General features: G+C 43.3%; 1 pseudogene; it reads left to right on the top strand.

Annotated features, from left to right (window-relative positions):
* Positions 1 to 16,355: 16,355 nt before the first annotated feature.
* On the top strand, positions 16,356 to 17,117 carry LOC113268149 (28S ribosomal protein S15, mitochondrial-like; annotated as a pseudogene).
* Positions 17,118 to 17,372: the final 255 nt, after the last annotated feature.

Here is a 17,372-nt window from a genome sequence, read left to right as displayed (position 1 = left end):
GTTCTATTTTTAACTTTTTGAGGAACCTCCGTACTGTTTTCCAGAGTGGCTGCACCCTGATGCCGAGTGATGTGGAGCAGTTTTTCATGTGTCTGTTGGCCATTTGTGTGTTTTCTTTGGAGAAATGTCTGTTCATGTCTTCTGCCCATTTCTTGACCTTATTTTTTGTTTTTTGAGTGTTGAGTTTGAGAAGTTCCTTATGGATTTTTGGATACTAGTCCTTTGTCTGATAGGTCATTTGCGAATATCTTCTTCCATTCCATAGGTTACCTCCTCCATATAATTTTTAAAAAGTAGAATAGCTAGGGGCGCCTGGGTGGCACAGCGGTTAAGCGTCTGCCTTCGGCTCAGGGCGTGATCCCGGCGTTCTGGGATCGAGCCCCACATCGGGCTCCTCCACTGTGAGCCTGCTTCTTCCTCTCTCACTTCCCCTGCTTGTGTTCCCTCTCTCGCTGGCTGTCTCTATCTCTGTCAAATAAATAAATAAAATCTTTAAAAAAAAAAAAAGTAGAATAGCTTGATGAAATAGTGTGATCACACTGAAAACTTTTGATACAAAAATTTATACATTTATTTATACATTTAACTATGTGGACATCCCCACCACCATCACCAATTCTGGTTGGAATCTTTACTTTTGTTTTTTAATGATTCCTTCCCCATTTAACTTCGATCAAGTTTCTGCCTCCTCTGTGTCACTAAAGTTTGTTATGTCAGCAGCAATCTTGTTTCTTAAATCCAACGAGTTCTTTTCACTTTTCATTTTCTTGCATCTTCTTGATTTCTCTGTGTCATTTAACATTGTTGGCCATTTCAGCCTTTTTTTTTTAGTCTTCTGTGGCACCATTCCTACAGTTCTCCTGGCATCTCTGTGGCCAACTGTATCGTCCTTCTCTGCCTCTCACTTTGCCCAGCTCTTTGTTGTTGTTGCCTGTTAGGGTTCTTTCCCTGACTCCCTTCCCTGCCCTCTCCCTCCCTTCCCATGGTTAATGGTGATGGCTAATGAGAAACATTTCACCTGCTTCTTCCTTAGGCAACTGATCTCACCATTTCCCCTCTAACATCTTCGGTTCTTGCTTCAGTGAATGATACTGACATCTATCCATTCCCTCAAAGGAGAGAGCTGGGTGTCTTACTGATCCCCTTCCTTCCACTTCTCCACTACCTTACTATCTTTCATATCTTCACCTTTCCGTCCCACCACCAGCTCCATGATCGGAACCACCGCCTCTTCTGGAGCTTGGGTAGTTGGAATCAACTCCACCCCTTGTCTCTTGCCCCCCACCCTCCTGATCCAACCTCCACTGCTTTCCAGATCCATTTCTGAACTGCAAATCTGATCATGCTTAATCCCTGTAATTGCTCCTACCACCCACAGGATAAAATGATATTAAAGCCCTCCCTGTGTCCTGCTCTACTGTAATGCAATACCTCCCTTTAGTGCTACCCAGCTGTTTGTAGCCACTTAGGTACATCGGGCTGGGTTTGGGGTTTTTTGTTTGTTTGTTTTTTGCATGGTACTGTTAACTAACTGTGGTACTGTTTACCTAATCTATCTGCCTAGAATGTGCTCTCTGCCATCTTTACCCAGAGCATCCAGCCAGTGACCACTTACTCATTTTTCAAGACAAGAATCGCCTCTACTGCTAAGCCCTTTGTGATACTCCAGGTAAAAGACATTTTTCCCAGTCTTACTTTGATCATAGCACCTGAAATACTTTATTGCATTTATTTACACGTGCAAGACATGTAAATAAATGGCAAATAATTTCCTACTAGATTGGGAATTAATTTTCACTTTTATATTCTGGGTACCCAGCCTAGAACCCAGAGTATAGTGTAGGTGTAGGTTTGTGTCTGTTGAGTAAATAAATGCATTAATTATGGTGGAAAGAACATTGCTCTAAATAGGGTCTGAGGGTCTGTTGTACAACGTGCTGGCTACAGTCGATAGCACTATATTGTATAATTGGAATTTGCAAAGTAAGTAGAACTTAAATATTGTCACACACACAAATATATATATATATATATATATATATATATATATATATATATGTATGTATTCATATATACGGTGATGGATGTACTAATTAACTAGACGGGCAGAATCCTTTCGCAATGGATACTATATCAAGTCATCACGATGTACACTTTATTTATTTTTTTAAGATTCTATTTATTTATTTGACAGAGATGGAGACAGCCAGCGAGAGAGGGAACACAAGCAGGGGGAGTGGGAGAGGAAGAAGCAGGCTCATAGCGGAGGAGCCTGATGTGGGGCTCGATCCCAGAACGCTGGGATCACGCCCTGAGCCGAAGGCAGAAGCTTAACCGCTGTGCCACCCAGGCGCCCCCACGATGTACACTTTAAATATCTTACAATTTTATTTGTCAATTATGCCTCAGTAAAGCTCGAGGAAAAAAAGAACATTGAGGAGTTCAATTATATGAGTCTACTGGCTCAACCACTTACTTTTTAATTTACCTTGGACAAGTCACATTAACCGTCTCACAGTACAGGCAGCTTTGGGATTTGCTGGAAAAGAAATGGTAAAAACAGTAAATGATGACAGAATGCCATGCAGATCATACTGTGACTGTCATGAGTCCCTCTAAAAATTATTTGCTACCAACACTTATTTTATTTATTTATTTGCTCAGGCCCTATGATGCCTGCAGCCTCAGCTCTTAGGGGCAGGGCTCTCCCTTGCCTTCTGAGCTGTAGCCATATTTGGCTTCATGGCAGTTTCTCCGACACGTCCCACTTACAGCTTTTCGTCTAGCCCTTTCCTTTTGTTCTTTTTTTAAGATTTTATTTATCTGAGAGAGTGCATGTGCAAGAGAGAGAGAGAGAGAGCGAGCGAGCGCACAAAGGGAGGGGCAGAGGCAGAGGGAGAAGCAGGCTCCCCGCTGGGCGGGGAGCCCGATGCAGGGCTCCATCCCAGCACCCTGGGATCATGACCTGAGCTGAAGGCAGATGCTTAACCAACTAAGCCACCCAGGAGTCCCCCAATATTAATTTTAGTACCAGTACTCATTCTAGTACCAATAATCCATGTTGTGCTGATGTCAAAAGGTTTGAAGTCCTAAAAGAATTGAGAGGAAGAGTATCTCATGCTGCAAAAGTAACACAGATCTCCTTCCTGCCAGTCGGGACAGTGTGAAAGGAGAAACCCTGGGTAAAAAAACAGGAGTCAGAGGTGGTGTCCAGCCAGTGGTGACACTGCTCTGCGCCTCCATACCACACGATTTGGCAGCTGGTATAGGACTGAGAAGGGACTCCCCTTGCCTCCCCCACATGCTACAGACTGCCCCATTCCTGATGTTTAATCAGAAACCCCGGGTGGCAGTCGGATTTTCTGAATCTCTCCTGGGCTTTAGGGAAGAGCCCTGCACTCAAGTTGCCTTTCACTCAACCACTGTAAAAAATCAATAAAAGAAAAAGTAGGGTTCTTTTTAATTTTTAGAGATTGATTGATTGATTTGAGAGAGAGAGAGCGAGCACGAGCACACATGGGAGGGGCAGAGAGAGGGGGAGAGAATCTCAAGCAGGCTCCATGCTGAGCACAGGGCCTGAGGCAGGGCTCCATCTCACAATCCTGAGATCAGGACCTGAGCTGGAACCACGAGTTGGGTTCTTAATCAACTGTGCCACCCAGGCGCCCCAGAAAAAGTAGGATTCTTAACTAATCTTGTTTTAATTCCTCTTCCTTGATGGCACAATTTCTCTGAAAGGTTAAAAAACATATTCTTGAAGCATGGGTCAGAATGTTCCCTTTCTTCCAGAGGTACCCCATTTTCAGCTTAGATAGTTCCAGAATAACACCAAGACAACAACAATGATGACAGCAGAATGGTAGCAGCAGCTACTGTTTGGTGGACAGATCCCGGCTTTTGGGCTCCGTGTTAGCCACTTGGCCCGCATTGCCTCATTGAATATCCGTGATAACCCTATGTGATCGGTACTCTTGTTATGTCCACTTTACAGATGGGTAAATAAGCTCAGATAGATTCAGGAAACATCTAAAGCCACATAGCTGGTAAGTGAGAGAGCTGAGAAATGAAGCCAGGTCTGCCTGACTCCAAATTCCTCTGAACTAGAGTCTTCTCTACTTTTGATAAACTATCCTGATTCTATAGCATATGCTCAAAAACTGATATTAACGATTTTCTATTCCTTGAATTGAAACCTTTGAATTGATTGCTATATGCATAGTAATGTACAATTAGAAGAGAGCTTCTGACAACTTGAAAATATAGATCCTAGGATTTTTCTGATTAAAAAACAAAACAAAACCAAACCAACCAATTAACCAACAAACCTCTGATGTTAGAAACCTTGTCCTAAACAGAAATGCATTCTGAATATTGGTGAAGCCACAGGTCTACAGATGTGTAAGCCATGTAGTGAATCATTTTTCACCTCTAATGTACAGTCCACTCCCAAACACCTCATCAGTTAGAGATTCTTGCATGAACTCCGAAAGTCTTAATAATTTTTCACTCTATGTCTTTCCCTGCTCATCAGCTGAAAACTTTCTTCACCTACGGTTCTGACCATTCACTGCTTCAAATATGTCATAGTTCCAGTGATAATGTTGTTCATTCCCTCCTCATACAAGTTCACTTCTTCTGAGTCCTGTCTCCTACCAACGGCTTCTATTAAAATTTTTTCTTGCGGTTAATAATCTTACACTGCTAACTGTTGTGATTCATAGGTAACGACAAGTCTGGAAGGTGAAGGAAAGACCTTCTTGTTTTTACCTTGGTGTGGCTGTTCCGGCACTGACTTAGGGTATCATCCTTCCCACCTTCACTCCCATACGTGAGGATATCTGATGGTTTTCTAATGAAATCAGAAGATCTGTGAGTTACAGAAAAAGATTAAGCTCACTCTCTGTGGAACTACTCTATCGGTTGAGGTAGAGACATATCAGCTGAAAGGACTGGCTGTACGCATACACCCTAAGGGCCAGTTCTTCCTCCCCATTTTGGGAGTCAGAGCTCAATACCTCCAGGTTGCAGACCCGGTTGAGTCATCTTTATCTCCTTGAAATTGGAAGCCACGTTCCAGACTGCTGCCATCCCTGACTCACTCAGAATTCCAGAATATAACCACAAAAATTGCCCCCAAGCAGAGCCCTGGCTAGCACTTTGGATACTTGGAGCCAAAAGGATACAGCTTTCTTCAATCAGCTTTGTAATTTTAACTAGTCATTCTTACTGATTAGGTGCTAACATTTATGAAATCATTATTCAATTCGTGGGGCCTGAGACAAAGCTTTGTCACCCCCCATGGCTTGTGTGTCCCTGTGCTTGCTGCTCCAGTCCCCTTTCAGGAAGAAGGGATTTGTGTCCCCGCTGCTGGGAGTGCTGTCTTCAGCCAGCCGTCCACTGTCAGCCCCTTCAGGAACCTCCTCAGCTGAAGAGAGCTGCCTTGCCCAAGATCTTGCTCCATCCCGGCGCGGTATGTCCTGGTGACTAACGGATGGCAGGGTATGAGGGCAGGCTCTCAGCCCTCGTTGAGACTCCTCTGAAGGGCTCGCTTTGGTTCCGGAGCCCCCCATGGCTGGTGGTGGTCAGCTTGGGCTGTGGGCTGCCACTGGAGTGGACTGCAGTCCACCAGCTCCCAGACAGTTCCAGGTGAGAAGGCGCCTGCTAGTTAGGAGCAATTTTCTGGAGGAGGGTTTTGACAAGCACAGCAGCTGGGGATGGAATGCATTGGCGGCCGCAGCAGGCTGGTGAAGGCTCCGGGTGGGGTGCCAACACTGTCTCCAAGAGCAAACAACAGCCCACTAGTGTCCCTAATCAACACACAGGGACTTTCTGAATAGCTCTTTCTTCAAGGGTCTCTGGAGGCAAGGTGGGAACATAGGACAAGCAGAATTCAGTAGAAACAATTCTATTAAATGCCAAGACGTGTGACAAAGTATAAATCTCAGTGGAAGCTGAATCTGGCTCAGAGACATCATTTAGACTATCGAAGATAGGGATGGACCTCTTACTCTTTAGACAAGCTTCCTTGGACATGAAATCTTGACATCTGAGCTTTTACGCAAAGCGAGCTGCCAAGAGTTTTTTCGGAACTTCAGTTACACGTATTTAACAATGCAGGCTAGAGTAAATCTGTAGGATTCAACAATAAAGCCAAAGTTCTTATTTATTCACGACTTCTACATCATCTCCTTCGTGCCAGGCACGAGTCTAAGTGCTGTACAAATATTAATTCATTCAATGATCTTCACAACTCTGTGGTGGATTTGATTACTATTCCTATTCTATAAATGAGGAAGTTGAGGTACAGAGTTTAATGGCTTAAAGCACAGAGTTAAGAAACGGTTTAGGCCGTTGACTAAGTAAGGTAGAATCTAATTATGACTGTTAAGATGCTTAATTAGGAGTAAAGCCAATTAAACTTGGCATTGCCGGCTCCATTTCAAGCTGAGCCACCAAGACTATGTGGAGGCACTGGGAGACTTCACGGAGTACTGAAGCCACAGTCTGCAACCGACGGGACTGTGTCGGCAGGCTAACGCAGTTTGCTCATCTTCGTAATTTCAACAATTTTTACCTTTAATGTTACGGCCAACTCTCAATTAAGTCAGTAACGGGAGGTCAGAGATAAACTGAAATTATAATTAGAGCAAATTTGGAGGAAATCTGTTTTAAGTCCCAAAGCCATATGACAGTCAAATAAAAGTTCTAGATTTCCTTCCCTTTAAAAAATGCACCTAAAGATATAAACAATTTTTTTTTTCCATACAGCTTCAGGGAGCTTATAGATTCTTTGAATCCTCTGGGATTTTTGAAAGGATCTTTAGAAATTGCACTGTTAGGGGCGCCTGGGTGGCTCAGTTGTTAAGCGTCTGCCTTTGGCTCAGGGCGTGATCCCAGGGTCCTGGGATCGAGCCCCACATCAGGCTCCTCCGCTGGGAGTCTGCTTCTTCCTCTTCCACTCCCCCTGCTTGTGTTCCCTCTCTCACTGGCTGTCTCTCTCCGTCAAATAAATAAATAAATAAAATCTTAAAAAAAAAAAAACAACTTAAAAAAAAAAAAGAAATTGCACTGTTAGCCCTTTTGGTGACATCGAGGCTTTCTGAGACAAGACAGGACAGTGACATTCCCCTCTACAGTGGCCCCAGGAAACTTGCATGTGTGCATGGTGAACTTGAACTATTGAGCTGATGGGGCTCTCTGGGGTCATATGTGGTAATTGGTCCTCTGAGTTTCATTCTCATGGAGAATAGTTAATTATGTATCTGCCTATACATATTTAAGCCTCTTGGTGGAGGGGACTAAGCTTGCTTATCTTTATAGAATCCGTAAGAGCTTATCAGCACCTCACAGAGTAGGTGATCGGAATGAAAACGTGAGGTTTTCATGCGGAAGTTTTGAAATGGGGGAACATCTGTATGTATTAAAATGTGAATATGACTTTTTTATTTAAACAAGTAACATTTGGAGCAAACATCCCTGACTTTCACGCTCTCATTCCACTCCCGAGCCTTGCAGCGTCCTCCAGGGAGCAGGTACCTGTTATGCACAGTTCTTGGCAAATAAAGACACTAAAAGTGAAATGCTTGATATCTACCAAAACAACCACATCAGAATGAACAGAAGACTGTGTATTCTACATTGAATTGACTCGTTGGCCTTCAGCACAACATGGATTCTATTTATCTAGATGATCCAGTTTCCCTAATCATCTACCCAAGCTCGGGTAGACTTAGTACCTCCAATTTCCCACTCTGCAGGTATAACCTATCTCCGGTGGTCAAGAAGTAGTTAAATAGCCACGAATCGCCAAGGAACTGTTGAAAAGGAAAAACGAAGCTGGGGGCATCACAATGCCGGATTTCGAGCTGTACTACAAAGCTGTGATCACAAAGACAGCATGGTACTGGCACAAAAACAGACACATAGACCAAGGGAACAGAATAGAGAACCCAGAAATGGACCCTCGGCTCTTTGGGAAACTAATCTTTGATAAAGCAGGAAAAAACATCCAGGGGAAAAAAGACAGTCTCTTCAATACATGGTGCTGGGAAAATTGGACAGCTACATGCAAAAGAATGAAACTTGACCACTCTCTCGCACCATACACAAAGATAAACTCCAAATGGATGAAAGACCTTGATGTGAAATAGGAATCCATCAAAATCCTAGAGGAGAACATCGGCTGCAACCTCTTTGACATCGGCCACGGTAACCTTTTTCATGACACATCTCCAAAGGCAAGAGAAACAAAAGATAAAATGAACTTGTGGGACTTCATCAAGATAAAATCTTCTGCACAGCCAAGGAAACAGTCAAAAAAACTAAGAGGCAGCCCACGGAATGGGAGAATATATTTGCAAATGACACTACAGATAAAAGACTGGTATCCAAAATCTACAAAGAACTTCTCAAACTCAAAACACAAGAAACAAATAAACAAATCATAAAATGGGCAGAAGATATGAATAGACACTTTTCCAAAGAAGACATACAAATGGCTAACAGACACATGAAAAAGTGTTCAAAATCATTAGCCATCAGGGAAATTCAAATCAAAACCACACTGAGATACCACCTTACACCAGTTAGAATGGCAAAAATTGACAAGGCAAGAAACAACGATTGTTGGAGAGGATGTGGAGAAAGGGGAACCCTCCTACATTGTTGGTGGGAATGCAAGTTGGTACAGCCACTCTGGAAAACAGTGTGGAGGTCCCTTAAAAACTTAAAAACTGAGCTACCCTATGATCCAGCCATTGCACCACTGGGTATCTACCCCAAAGATACAGACATAGTGAAGAGAAGGGCCATATGCACCCCAATGTTCATAACAGCTCTGTCCACAATAGCTAAATCATGGAAGGAGCCGAGATGCCCTTCAACAGATGACTGGATTAAGATGTGGTCCATATATACAACGGAATATTACTCAGCTATCAAAAAGAACAATTTCTCAACATTTGCTGCAACATGGACGGCACTGGAGGAGATAATGCTAAGTGAAATAAGTCAAGCAGAGAAAGACAATTATCATATGATTTCTCTCATCTATGGAACATAAGAACTAGGAAGATCGGTAGGAGAAGAAAGGGATAAAGAAAGGAGGGATAATCAGAAGGGGGAATGAAGCATGAGAGACTATGGACTCTGAGAAACAAACTGAGGGCTTCAGAGGGGAGGGGGGTGGGGGAATGGGATAGGCCGGTGATGGGTAGTAAGGAGGGCACGTATTGCATGGTGCACTGGGTGTTATACGCAACTAATGAATCATGGAACTTTACATCGAAAACCGGGGATGTACTGTATGGTGACTAACATAATATAATTAAAAAATTATAAAAGAAAAGAAGTAGTTAAACAGCAACACTGTGGGCAGTCAGTTCAGTTTCAGTTGTAATTGAAGGAGATATTTACAAGTGTAAGATAGTATCACTTCCACCGTAAATGTGTATTGAAAATGTACTATGGACCAAATGTTTACATCATCATCTCACTTAAAGGCTTTGCCAGTAAGCCCCTGAGATAGGATATTGGCTTTCTGACTTTATTCATAACTTCCAATATTCCAAAGTGGTCATATGATTTCATACTCTCATCAACAATGTGTGAGAAGTCCATTTCCTCTACACCCTAGCTGACCCTTGGCATTAACAATCTTTTAAATTTTAGCCTTTCTGGTAAGTGTATAATAGTATCTCATGGCAGCTTTAATTTGCATTTCCCTGTTGATTAATGTTGAGCACCTTTGTCTATGTTTATTCGTCATTCAAATATCTTCTTTTGGCAATGTATATAGGAGGTTTTTGTACATAATCTTTCTGGTTGTTTTCTTTTTACAGATTCGCAGGAGTTCTTTATATATCTTATCTTCTGGATATGAGTCTCTATATATGTGTATATATAAAATATTTTTTCCCTATGTGGCTTATCATTTCATTTTCCTAATGGTGTCTTTTGATAAGATGTTTTAAATTTTGTTGAAATCCAATGTGGTACTTCATCCTTTTTTATGGCTGAATCTAAGTCCATCGTATGGATGTACCACATTTGTTCATTGATTCACCAGTTGATGGAGATTTGGATCGCTTCTGTTTTTGGGGCTACAATGGATAATACTGCTATGAACACTCTTGTGTTAGCTTTTGCGCGAACGTAAGTTTTCAGTTCTCTTGGGCATGTATCTAGGAATGGAACTGCTGGGTCATATTGTTAACTTTATGTTTAACTTTTTGAGAAACTGCCAAACTAGCTGCACCATTTTAAATTCTTACCAGTAATTTCTCCACACGCTTTGCAACATTTGTAATTATCTAATTATCTGTCATTTTGATGAATAGACAGCGTAATGGGAGTTAAGTAGTATCTCATTGTGGTTTTGATGTACATTTCCCTAATAAGTAATGATGTTGGACATCTTTTAGTATGTTTATTAACCTCTGTATATCTTCTCTGGAGAAATGTCTATTCAGATCATTTGCCCATGTTTTAGGCAGATTATTTGTCTATTTTATTATTGAGATGTAAGAGTTCTTTATGCAAACCTGGTACTAGTCTCTGATGAGATATATAACTTGCAAATATTTTCTCCCATGCTGGGGGCTGACTTTTCACATTGATGAGAAGTGAAGAAGACTATCTTAGTTTGAGATTCTTCCAGATTCGAATCCATCACAGCATCATGTGTGATCATTAAAGTTTAGCTAAGGTCTCCCCGTCCCAGCAGCAGCCCTCCACTGCCCCTCCCAGGTTCACCTGCATGTGGACCGGACGAACACCCCCAAGAATGAAAGCAGCTCATCTCTGCTTACCTAGAAATGGTCGCCCAACTCTGGAATAAAGTTATTTTATACTTCACTGCATGCACAGCTCTTCAGCAGTTTTAATGAAAAAAATTTGTAAGGTTTTTTTGCTTAAAAAAAATATTCTCATTGTTTTAGTGGGGGTGGTAGCCTTTCCCCATTTTTCTTCTAGTCTTAACTGGAGGCAGAATGCAAGCCTAAGATATATACTATATTATTTCATATGTTTATTTGTTTGTTTTAACTCACAACATTCTTATTTTAGTGGCAGATTTAAGACTTGGACCAAATCTGTCTGATTGCAAATCCCCTATACCTCAATGTTAAAGTATGTTGCTCCCAGAGAAGAAAGGATTTCTGCATATTCAGAGATGTTCTTTGGGCTATATGCAATCTGAAAAAATCCTTTACTTCCTTCCCTTAAGAAGTAGGGTATCTTCGAGCATCTCTCACATCAGCTACATAAAGTGTTTGCAAACAAGATTCGTAGATAGAAGGGCTTTATTCAGAACGCTCTTATTCAAGTGAAGTTCCGTGTTCAGCATCTGTTGCCGGGTACAAACTAGTGTGATGATAATAGAGCCAAAATAGACTCGTGTGGAACTCAGTTGTAAATTAGAGGGTGAAAAATCAGCTGGGAAGGAGGAAGATCTGGCCCCACATCAGAACAGAGTCTTATGTAACCCTTCCTGGTAAAGAAACCATACCTCTTTGTCACTTGTATTTTCAATATGTGTATATATTTAAGTTAGTTGTTTAATAATATTTCACTCGTTCATTTAGTCACTTAACAAATGGCATATTTCACGCCTGGTATGTGCCAGTTGTTGCTAGGAGCCGGCTCTATGGTAGTGGTTAAAATAGTCTTGGGAATGTCTTCCTGAACTTTATCATATATATGCCCCATTCATAGTGAGTTTTTCCTCTTTTTGTACTTAGACCTGGCGCTTTCTTTAGAAACCCCAACTTATTTATGTGCTATCTTCCTAACCAGATTGTGAACTATTTGAGGGTAGGTATCCCATAATTTTCATCATTGTAAGCAGAGTCTAGCACATGTGCTACTCTTCGTAGGTTCTCGAGCCTTGCTTGTTGATATGACTCAATCTCTGTCGGTATGGTTTAGGAGAGTCACCTAAATTGGCTACACCTGACAGTTACAGTAGACAAACCGTAAATCATGTTTCTTATGAAATAGGTGCACTTACGGAACAGGAACGCTATGGATTGGGTGGTTTCCTGTTATAGGAGCCACTTAGAGACACCAGCGCTGCTGTGTCTTCATGGGATGTCACTTATGTCATAGTTGATGCAAATGCAATGCACAACCTGTTGGCTGTATTCTGAGAAGTACCTAGTCTGAACATGATCACGTCAGTCCTCCTTCCTGCCCAAGCCAGATGATCTCTGCTGGCTGCCATTCCACTGTTATTCGGTAATCTTTGCCTTTGACCCTCTTTTTATTCCCTATGCCAACTATTCACAACTTTACTTGGCTTAAGCCCCTGCCCTTTTTATTCCACACTTTATCAGCATAGTACCTTGTGTATCGTGAAGAATTAACTTTACCCAAAGAGAGGTTTGGCCTTTACCCTCTGCTCCTGGAAGATGATCTGTAGGCCCTAAGAATGTCATACCTGATCAGAGTGTCTTTGTTTTCCTGGGGGCTTAGGCCACCAGAGAGTCTAACAATATGGTTTATGTTGGGGTGTTGGGCCATGGCATATCAGTTTTGTGTCTAGAGGGGACTGGTGACTAACGGTAATAGCTTGACCGCTATTGAAGCGCGGACTAAAGGTCAACCCCATAGGCAGTATGTGAGGGATCCCCAATAAAACTGAACACCAATGGTTGGCTGAGCTTCCCTGGTTGGTGGTACTCTGTGCATACTGTCTCACGTGTGTGCTGGTAGTGTAAGTTGTCCATGCCTCAATGGAAGAAGACAGCTCAAGTTCCATGTTTGCCATGTACCGTGAACACAGCATGTGAAGAGTTCTGTACAGGAAACACAGGGAACAATAGCGACTTCCTGGGCCTCTCTCTGTAGCATTTGATGCTATGGACCAGGCCCTGGTTCTTTTTTTTCTCCTGTTTTTCTATTTCTTTTCATTGCTTTTGCCTGCTCCTTTCCCTTTGCCCACACCTTAAACCTTGGTGTTTTCTAGCATCTGAGCTCCGAACTCTTCTCTCCTCTTTCTCTGCCCTTTTGGAATAGGTCTCCTTTACTGTTGCAGCTGCAATATACCACCTGTGTACCAGCGAGTCCACATCTGCATCTCTCAATTAGGCCATACTCCTGAGCTCTGGATGGAGATCATCTACTCCCTTCTGGACATACTTCACGTGACTGAAATGGAGCTTCACACCTTTTCCCTCAAAACTCTTTTCCGTTCTGTGTTTCTTACCTTGATGAATAAATAATGCAATTGTTTACCTAGCTCCTGATGCCAGAGCCCTGGCTGTCCCCCTATGCTTCCTCTCTCCTGCCCCATCTCCTCACCAAGACCTTTGAGTCTACTGTGTTATGGACACTAATCATTCCAGCATCTGACTCCCATTCCTGTTTGCAGGGGATTCTGCCAACATATGAGATTTGGTAGAGTCAAGACTTTGCCTGCCATTTTGGAAGCCAGGTTCTTGCTCTCCCCATCCCTGGAAGTTGTGGCACAGGCACGTGACGTGCATTCTGCTAACCGGATGTTCTTTGACATTTCAAATCTGGCTTCTCATTCCATTCTTGTGCCTCAGTTTCTGTTCCATAAACTAATCATTTAAAAATATAAGTCAGGTCATGTCATTCTCAGCTCAAAGTCTTTTAATGCCTTTTCATCAAATTTAATATAAAATTCAAGGTCTTTATTGTGGCCTACAAGGTCCCACGTCATCAACCACGGGCTAACGTTCCACATTCACTGACTATCTCTCTTCTCCTTGCACATCCTGTTCCAGCCTCCTCCTTGTTCCTACAAGTTGACAAGCACACTCCAGACTCAGACATTTGCACCTGTTGTTCCCTTTGCCTGAAAGACTCCTTGCACTGTTTATACATGGTTCACTCACTTACTTAATTAAAGTCTTTATTCAAGTGTTTGCAGAGAGGCTTCCTCTGAGGATCCCATCTAAAATAGTCACCCCCTCCCTACCGTATTTTTTTTATGGCGCTTCCCACCATCTGATGTTATATTGTTTACCTGTTTGTTTACTGGTCTGTTTTCTACCCCCTCCACCAGAGCATAACACTACAGATCTCCCTTGCCCCTCTCACCATTTGGGGATGCAGGGAGAAGTCTGCAACCAAGAGAGGGCCCAACCACGCTGACACCCTGACCCTGGACTTCCCGTTTCCAGAACGGTGAGAGAAGAATTTCCATTGCTAGCATTTCCTATCACCCAACCTGTGGCATCTTGTTACAGCAGCCCTAATAGGCTAAGACATCTGACAACTAAAATTATGCAACACATTTCTAAATGTCGCTTGAGGGAAGGTGCAGCATGGCCGCTGATTGAGAGCCGGCGTTAGAGGAAGTGAGGGGGAAATATAGGAGGAGGTAAGGAGAGAGTCAGAGGCTCCTATTGCCATCATGGCCTGCCAGATGCTGTGCTTCAGCTGTTCATTCCACCCCGGTCTCCCTCTAGTCTGTGGAGCTCTCTAGGGTAGGAACTATGACTCGTACGAATGTATTAGCCCATCTGAATACATGAATATTTTGGATATGTATGTATGTCTTTATATTTATATCCTTTCCCTGTTGGATTGCCCAGCCTCCACAGCCATATTCTTTTGTGACCCCCCACCTCTGACCCACCTGGTGTCACTCAGGCAGGCGTAGTGAGACAAAGTTGGGACTTTCGACATCACGCAAGCTGCCCCTTGTGTGGCTGCCTGGCCCAGCCCTGATCAGGAATCTGTTGCTGTTACTACAGCTAGGATCACCCCTGGTGTATAGATTGAGGAAACTGAAGCTCATACTCTTCATCTGTAACTCACTGACTGATAACCAATCAACAACCATCTCAAAAGCTCTATGTTCAGACTTAGGTCACGATTTTATTTATTTATTTATTTATTTATTTATTTATTTATTTATATTTTATTTTTTTAAAGATTTTATTTATTCGACACAGAGAGAGAGACAGCCAGCGAGAGAGGGAACACAAGCAGGGGGAGTGGGAGAGGGAAGAAGCAGGCTCCCAGCAGAGCAGGGAGCCTGATGCGGGAACCGATCCCAGGACCCTGGGATCACGCCCTGGGCTGAAGGCAGATGCTTACCGACAGAGCCACCCAGGCACCCCTATTTATTTTTTTAAAGATTTTATTTGTTCATTTGAGATAGTGAGTGAGTGAGAGAGCACGAGCAGGGGGAGGGGCAGAGGGAGAGGGAGACGAGGACTCTCCCACGGAGCAGAGACCCCGACTTGGGGCTCGATTCCAGGACCCTGGGATCATGACCTGAGCTGAAGGCAGATGCGTAACCCACTGAGCCACCCAGGTGGGTCATGATTTTAAAGTGAAGTCTCCCAAGGTAGTAGAACAGTGTCATTGCTGCAGGTCAGGTGACCACTAGACCGCAGTGGCCCCCTCCCTCCGTTCTGAGGGAGAATGTCCCTTGAGGAGCAGCAGCCTGCAGGGCTGACAGTGCCTGCAGATATTACCATGGACCCTGCTGCTTTGCCTCATGAGACATGAAGTGACCTGCTTGGACCGACTGAACTGATGATTAGAGGCCTAGCTGGGACTGGAACCGAATATTCCCTTCTCCTGGTCACTAGGGTTCCACTATGCTAGGTGTCTTCTTGACTTCGAATATCCTTATTTGTAGGACCCCAAATCTTCATAACCTTCATAACCAAGCCCCCAAAAGGATCCATGGAGTCCAGAGGACAATCCCAGCAAACCTTATCCCAGCGTGTTTTACCACCCACTGGGACTTTTGTCCCCACACTCTCCTATCTTGGTGATTTGGGCTGGAACACATATGAACTCTTTTTGTTTAACGTTTAGAGAAACTTCAGAGACCCTTGGCCTATTCCTCCGAGCGTAGACCCACACCCTTTTTTTTGGCCTCTGACTGAAGCATAAAAATATGAATTCTTATCTCTCGGCACTGGAGCAAAGCTACCCTGTTTCCCCACAGCAGTGTTTTTCAAACTTTGGGTCATGACCAGTTAGAACGTTGTAAAATCAATTTGTTGGAGTTGACTGATATATTTTAAAAATGAATAGGATAGAAGAGATAAGAAGTAGTAAATTACTGTTCTACGAAATCCTCTGTCAGTGATGTGCATGTGTATGAACACGTGTGTGAGTGTGTGTGCATGTAAGTGTACACTGGATCAGTTTCAAATGTATTTCCTTATGAAAACACTAATTTGAAGGGATGCATATATCCTGTTTATAGCAGCATTAGTTACAATAGACCAAGGAAACAGCCCAAGTGTCCATCAATAGATGGATGGATAAATGTGAAAATGTGGCACAGGGTGCCCATGTAACCTGGTCCGTGCTGCGATAGGGATGGTGGCCATGGCACCGGCTCTGCGGGGTCACAAGTCACCATGCTGAGGACGGTGTGGAGGGTGCTGAGGTCACTTCGGACCCAGGCCCCAGTCCTTGGGCTGCCGGGCAGCGCGTGTGCCAGGCCTCCCTCCCGCCAGTGGGGCCTTCCCTCTCCTCAAGGTGTCATCCTCCCGGCCGTTCATGCATATGCCGCCCAGAAACCAGTCCAGCCCAGCCAAGAAGATGACCCGCCCCCTTCCATGCTGCTCAAAGACTACCAGAACGTTCCTGGAATGGAGAGGTTTGATGATGTCGTGAGAAGACTCTTGTCTTTAGAAATGGCCAACCAGAAGGAGAAGCTAAAAATCAACCAAGAGCAGCTGATGAACAAGATTTTGGCAAACCCTGAGGACACCAGCTCCCTGGAGGCTTGAATCGTTGCCTTGACTGTCAAGATCCGCAATTAGGAAGAACACATGCAGAAACATCAAAAGGACAAAGCCCAGCAGCGCTATCTGCTGATGAGCATCGACCAGAGGAAAAAGATGCTCAAAAACCTCTGGAAGACCAACTACAGTGTCTTCGAGAAGACGTGCAAGGAGCTGGGGACTGAGTGCACCTTTCCCCCGCTGTAGCACCACAAAGGCCACCAACGCTGGGCAGCCAAGAAGGCCCTGTGCATTCGGGTCTTCCAGGAGGTACAAAAGCTCAAGAAGCAAAGAAGGGCCATAAAAACTAACGCAGCAGCCCAGAAACAAGGCCGGAAGAACCTTCAGAGCCCTTCCGAAGCTGGACCAGAGGCAATCAAAGAAAACCAATAAATTTTATTAGAGTTATGTCTTTCTGCAAAAAAAAAAAAAAAGAAAGAAAAGAAAAGAAAATATGGCATATATACACAATGGAATATTACTCAGCCATAGAAAAGAAGGAAATCTTGCCATTTGCAAAACCATGGATTGATCCAGAAAATATAATGTTAAGCGAAGTAAGTTAGAGAAAGACAAACACCATATGATTTCACTCATATGTGAAATTTAAGAACCAAAACGAATAAAGAAAAAAGGAGAGACAACTGA

This window comes from Ursus arctos, unplaced genomic scaffold (genome assembly GCF_023065955.2).
Source record: "Ursus arctos isolate Adak ecotype North America unplaced genomic scaffold, UrsArc2.0 scaffold_6, whole genome shotgun sequence".
NCBI classification, from domain to species: Eukaryota; Metazoa; Chordata; class Mammalia; order Carnivora; family Ursidae; genus Ursus; species Ursus arctos.
Note: the sequence above shows the minus strand (reverse complement) of the source record. Positions and strands in the feature narration are given on the sequence as shown.